The following is a 7,216-nucleotide window of genomic DNA, read 5'->3' on the forward strand; positions in this document are numbered from 1 at the left end:
ACATAGAAAATCCTCGTAGGGTGTGTGGCTTTGATACCATGTAAAGAAAGCATACACACATCTTGAATAGGGAACATGCATACATAGGAAACACTAATTTTAATGTGGTTCGGTCAGATTGATTTATGTCCACGATTAAACTCTCTCGCTCAATTCATGCGGAGAGGAGTGTGAGACTATTTATAAAACCTTTCAAGTATGAGTTACATTTAGATGAGAAGATTCTATTGTTTTCAATATTCTTAGACTCCTTACACATAAAAGAGTCATTATTGAGATGAATTCTTTTTCTTATAGGAGTCTTAGTTCAGGCTTTTCCTTCTCACAAGCATTTTCAACAAGAAGCTTCTAGGACTCTCATATAGAGACATATAGGGACTCTTAAACATCCCTCTTGAGGACTCTTAGACATCCCCTTGAAATCTGTATCAAACCTTGGATCCTTTGTCTTAACACCCCCAATGGAACAACGGCGGACAGACAAGAAGAAACATCCAAAAAACAAAAACAAAAACAAAAAAAAAACTTTTAATAGCATGTGGACAGGGTCAGACAGCACATCATGTTCTGTCCGCAGACAGCACAGGACAAGATGCACTGTCATGTCTAGTGTTGTATGTGATTCAAACGCCCCCTACTGTTACTCCTTGTTGCAACTCAAACTTCGTCGACTGTAATGAGTGGCATGATAAAGAGAGGCCTTAGATGATGGACGGTCGTGATCTCTTTCATGCACACGTCTAGTTGATGGGCTGCTTTAACAACATAAAATAATATCATAGACTTTGAAAGTTTAAAACTGAAAATTGAAACATATTCTATGGGATTAATATTTGGTGCTACTGAAGGCATCAAATTGTATGGAACTATTGAGCTGGAAAACATAGGTTCAAGTTTTATCAACTCAGTCGGGCGGCATAGATGTGTATTTAGGAAGGTTTGTTTGCTAAGAATCAAATCTAGGATTGTGTTATTTGAATTCAAAAACATGATTTTTTGAGCATGAAATTTTAGTGCATTGTGGACCCTAATTTTTTAATCCTTTAAAAACCCTGCTTATGCATCACAATCATATGATTCCAAACTCATTTATCACTAAACAAACAAAGTAGATCACATTCATAAGATTTAATTTACAAAAAAACAAACTAAAAACCCACGATTTCAGCTCAATAGTTCCATATAATTTGGTGCCTTCGGTAACACCAAATATTAACCCTATTCTATCTATGTCATTATCACATCCGATGGGTGTTATGCACGGTCAATTATTGGTAGAGTTTCCTTGACATGAGCACAAGGCTCGTATTACCTTTCGAGAGTTGCATCCTCAAAGGTCAGGCATAAACCTTTGGGGACTCCTTAAATCGTAATTGGGCTAGGAGTGGGGCTGGGAAACAGGATGAGCAGCTTGCTCTTTTGCTCGTGAAATTCCCAGCATGGCTCGAAAATTGAGCTTGGTGAACGTAGCCACAATCCATCTTATTTAGGTATCTGACTGAGTATGAACAAGCCATTTGGAATGGAAGCCTCTTCTTCGTTGTAACCATGTACTGATTTTATGCTTGCTGTATCTTTTCTTATGTTGTTCTACACAGGTGACCTCTCATCACCTGCATTTTCCTGTTTCTGATGTTTAATGAAATTGATTTCCTTAAAAAAAGACTATTAGTGTGAACAAGCGAAGCTCACTGAACTTGGCTTGTCTAGTGTACAACCCTAAGAGAACCTAAGGCCACGAGTGCACCCCAAGTTGCAGCAGTTCTGTGTCTAGACGACACTACACGACATGACCATGTTACTTATCCAACACCATTTAGGCTGTGTTTGAGAGGTTGTCATCCATCCTGCAAATCCCAGAGAAGATGAAGATTGTTTGGGAGGAAGGAGGTCTGGGAATAGTAAATGTAGGCACGTACTAAATCCCAGTTTTCCCTCTTTCAACTCCTTCACAATTGAGGAAGTATTTGCAACTCCTCATCGTGAAAGGATTCCGGTAGATAGAGTCTATCCTTATCATCTCTCTCTCTAGGTGTATATTTGTTTTGCATCTAGGCAACTCTCCTTCGGTGTATATTTCGTTTGGATCTAGGCAAACCAAATCAACATAAGTCAGACATGAAACTCCAAAACCAAATCCAACAGTTTATATTTGGTCTAGATCTAGGTAAACCAAATCCAACATAATAGTTGCATATGAGACTCAAAGCAAAACCAAAAACAATATTTTATATCTAGTCTAGATCTGGGTAAACAGAATCCAACAAAATAGTCATAATAGTTGCCCATGGGACTTGGTCCATAACTATATCCAACAATTTATATTTTGTTTGGATCTAGTTAAACCAAATTCAACATAATATTCAAAAATGGGACTCATCGTAATCAAATCCAACATAATAGTCAAACATAGGGCTCAAGTTAGACTGGAATTGGATTTAGATCCAGGCTCAATCATAAGATTTTATACTCCATCCATATCTGACTTGGGCAATACCAGATGTACATGATTTGGTCATGTTGGACTCTAAGCTAGGCTTGGATTTAGATATTAGAATGCTGGAACCGAGCCTAAACCATTTACATCCTTGTTTGTACGGGTGTAAATAGATCTATTTGGTCAGATCCTTGATATCCAAATCAATCACTTTATTTTGGATACAAATTATAAGTCATACTTCAAATCCATATTGCAAAGTTCTCCAAACAAGATCAAGGATTCCGGTGGAACAAGCCAAATCCTTGAAGGAATTGCTGGTATTTCCAAACAATGATGTATTTTCCTTCAAATACACCACCACTGAATTCTAGTATTTGTATCTCCCTCAACTCCCTTCGAATAACTCCTCAAAAGACAGCTTTACATTTTTTGATGTTTCCTAATCACTAACAGTACATTAGCAAGCCTGGTTGATAAAACCTTTGTAATACCTCTTAAAATTTAAACAATTGCAAATAAAAAATGCGTGCAAATTACAATGTTTGGGACAAAATAGCAAATCCCAAGGCACCTTTCTGATTCTAACCAAACCAAATGGAGAGACAGAGAGAGATGTGGCTGCAGTGCAAAAAAGGATCGGCAGCTATCATCCAATTCGTATACTCGCTCAAGTTGCTCACTGGAGAGAGAGTACTAAATCAAATTGCTCAATGGAGCCGAAAAAAATTCAACATTACCACTCATGAAGATCAACAAAATGTTGAACCCATGAACTAAAGACAAAACAAATAAAGAACGCAGAAGAGAAAAAGAACATCAGAAGAGAAAAAGAACATCAGACAGATAAAACGGGCTCACCCCAGAGCCATTTGCCCAGATTGCAGCAAAAGAGAGGTAGCATCAGCAGGAGAGAGCGGAAGATCACAAAGATGCATACACAAAGATGCATACGCAAGATCGCATAAACATCTTCCAAGATTTTATGCACCAGGTTTTTGAATGTTAACCAGAATTTGACAAAAATGAACATCGTTTCGTGCCATCCAAACAAACCACCAAGAAGTAAGCAACCACGTTCGCCAGATGAACCTCCACCTCATGTTGCGCCTAATACGATCAGATTTAGCGCAAAGACTCCTTAACAAACACTTCTGGATGCCTCCAGGTCCTGCTAAAGAGTTCCGCAAATATTGGGCAAGACCAAAACAAGTGAAACATAGATTCTTCTGCAGCTTGACAAAGCACACCAACTCAGAGCTGAATGCCCCACTTCTTTAAATTACTGTGGGTCTGGATCCAAATAGCTCAATGGAGAGAGAGAGAGAGCTTAAAGGGAACTTGCATGTCACAGATGCAGAGCTTCCTTGCATGGTAAATGAATCGGAACCCCTCCCCAACGCGAAATATTTCCACCGAAAGAAGTCATAAGTTGATTTTGGGGCATTTGCATTGCCGTGATGGGCCCATAAACACATTAAAATATGTGTTTTGACAGAAAGCCCCAGCTTTCGGCAGCATGCAAACATGCTATAAGCATATGGATTAGATGATAAGAGACCGGGATGCCCTTTTGGCTGTGCAGTGCGAGCCACATCTCTCTCTCTCTCTCTCTCTCTCTCTCTCTCTCTCTCTCTCTCTCTCTCTCTCTCTCTGCGAGAGAGCCGGACAAGGGAAACATAAGTTTGTTTCAACCAACTTGACCGCAATGAACACAACCCATCAATATCCCAACCATTGATTATTGACATGCCAACTCCAATTATTAAAGGGAGTGTTTGGTTGATTCTCATGTGATTGGAATTTAGAAAGTGAATTTCATTTGAACAGTACCCCAAAAGCAACCAATCATAAAACTTTAGACCCCAAAAACAAGACTAGTACAAAGTGTGTTAACAAAGAACCCCAAAAGTGACATTTAAAAAGTGAATCTCCTTTGAACAGTATTTTAACTTTTAGAAAACACAACCAAACCTACCTAAGAATCAAACATCAAATAGACTGGGAAAAAAAGCAGAATGCCACCAACAAGAAATCAATACTCAAAATCACTCCAATTGCGACACCAAACAAAAACCAAGATGAATCGGTAATTCTGTAAGAACTTGAACGCATATCAAGAAAAACACAGATGATTAAACAAAACTCGTTCAATAAAGTGTAACATTAGAGTACTTGATTCCAACCGTTCACTCAACAAATTGCAGGACTGAAAGAGAGGGTCTAGTGGTCCCTCAAACGCAGAACTTCCCCAAGTACAGGTAGAAAGGAATCCATACCAGAATCCCTGATACCCGCAATTAAGATAGCAAGCAACCAATGGTGTCAAACTGCTGCCACTCAGCAACAAGCCCATCATGCCTACTTCGATCTCTGCCTCATCTTTCGGCGCTTTCTCTTCAAACGCCTCATGCGCTTCTTCTTCCACTGCAGAAACAAAAGTAAGGAGTATCTTCAAGTCAATATAAATCCAGAGTTATAAAGAGGCCTGAGAATATTGCCATAAAAAAAAGTACAAGCACCAATGACTCAAGAAACAACATACCAGGAAATCAACCCAAATTCTCAAGGCCAAAAAACCAAGAAGAAATCATACCAACTCAAATGGCAAGTACCCTAATAAGCAACAAAAGAGCCTTTTCAGTTGTAGCAACCCATGTGAATCACAATGGCAAAAACATAAACTAGGCATTTGAAGAATACCATGGAAAAATCCACTCCACTGCAGAAAAAACTTGACATTCGAAGTTCTATTTCCAAATGTTGCTAAAATCAGCCTGAATCGACCGATTCAGATAGAATGAGTCCACTACCCATTTGAATCGGAGTTGAATTGGTAATGCTCTCTCTCTCATGAGATTTGGCTACAAATATTTCCCTAAAAGAACATTTTCTAAATATGATGAAAATATGCACAAAGTGCTGGGACAACTTAACTATTTAGTGGATTGAAGATAAAAAGAATAAGACAGCAAATGTCTGAGTTGGAACCATCCAAAAGAAAAAAAATCAATGAAAAAACAAGTCCCATCCTCTAGTGTTATTATCTGCCTCCAGAACAAAGCCAGCAAGAAATAAATGCACAATCATTTTCTTGAAGCTGAAAGAAGAGGCATATGTTAAATCAAATTCTAACATTTTTTTAATAATTAAGCTGGATGAACACAAAGGGATTTAAAATCAAGATCCCTCAGTCAAGAAAACTTGACTATTACTGGTCCAGCTACCTTATATCAATCACGGTAAAAGACTTGCACAAGATCACAAGCCAAGCTACTGATTCAACAAAAGATTCACAATGCTGGAGTGTGAGATGAAGTTGAACTTCTAAACAGATCATAACGACGGCAGTGGTGATGGTGGAAAAAATAAAGTTCAATCCAAAAGCATTAACATCATCAATGCAAACTTCAAGATCTTAGCTAGAGTAGAACAAATTCACATGCTCCAAATTTCAACCATAAGGTTCTTTCTTTGGTAGAACAACGTACAGAAAATGAACATGAAAACCATAATGAATCTTGAAAAGGAGGATAATTTTTAAATCACATCATGAGCAGAAGTACATTCTACGAAAAGTTAACAACTAGAAAATCCAACATAAATAGTTTTGGCCTGTTGGAGAGGTCAGTAGGAAGGCAAGCATCAGAGTCATGGAAGAGGAGCAACATTGCTAGCTCATAAAAGAAGCTTCAATTGATCGATGCAATCTTCGTCATTGCTTGCCACAAACTGTTTTCCTCAATTATATTTTACAAATTTGATTGGAAATTCCAAGAAAGCAACAAAATAAGAAAAATAGCATATATAAGCCTGTGGGAAGAGAAGAGTCACAATTACTAAAAAAACAAGCCATCCAATTTATCTAAATCAGGATATTTAACAAAATATGAAACACCCAATTAGCCAGTGAACAATACAGAAAATGTTATTTATACAAGATATTAATAAACTAGTAACAGAAACAAGTTCACTTCATTAGCACCAAAGAACATAAATTCATAACATAACTAAATTCAATAAAAAAGCTAATATTTGAAAAATATACGGTATAGAGTTTCTATTCTCTAAAAAGTTAAACGCACCACACGTTCAATTCATAGTCCAAACACAAAAGCTATTAGTTATCTGCACTCAATTTATCAACACACGGGTGCTGAAAAAACGATTCAACAAGGGGAAGAAAATAAAACTGAAGATAAGATACTTTAAATCATTATAAATACGCCCCAAAAAATGAGATTTTTATAATTTTTTGCTCAGAACGGGGAAATAATGGAAATGCTAACTGGTGGATGACTCCCTTCTAAACAAAAGGCCAAAAACATATCACAAACAGAGCGATGTTAAGAGTTCAACGTATATAAGATTTACCAGTTCATCACCAAACCAAACCCAGAATAAATCCCAAACAACCCATTGCATTCCATATTCCCAACCAAATAAAACAAAAAGAAAAGTTTCCGAAAACAAATAACGCAGGCAAAAAATTAATCAAAAAACACTCAGGTATCATATCCATCAGGATTCCGATAACAAGTAAAACGAAAAGTTTAATAAACGACCGATCTTCCTTACTTCTATCTTAAAAACAATCAACAATCATATTAGGGTTCTAGGATTTCCCAACAAGAACCCCCAAAACAAGAAACCCAACAACCAGGAGATCTAGAGGATGCAGAAACTCACCTTTGCTCTCATCTTATCCCTCTTTTTCTTCTCCTCCGAACCACAGAGAATGAAGAGAAAATAGGGGCCGAAGAGCGCCCTTTATAGGGA

General features: G+C 37.6%; 1 long non-coding RNA gene across 1 annotated transcript; it reads right to left on the reverse strand.

Annotated features, from left to right (window-relative positions):
* Positions 1-4,556: 4,556 nt before the first annotated feature.
* LOC149831178 (uncharacterized) lies at positions 4,557-7,201 on the reverse strand. Its single transcript, XR_016432992.1, has 2 exons — positions 7,127-7,201; positions 4,557-4,864 (listed from the first exon to the last, which is right to left on the reverse strand). It is a non-coding gene; the product is annotated as an uncharacterized LOC149831178 (long non-coding RNA).
* Between the last annotated feature and the right edge of the window lie 15 nt (positions 7,202-7,216).

Source organism: Nuphar pumila, chromosome 7 (assembly GCF_984573655.1).
Source record: "Nuphar pumila chromosome 7, dmNupPumi1.hap1.1, whole genome shotgun sequence".
Taxonomy (NCBI): Eukaryota; Viridiplantae; Streptophyta; class Magnoliopsida; order Nymphaeales; family Nymphaeaceae; genus Nuphar; species Nuphar pumila.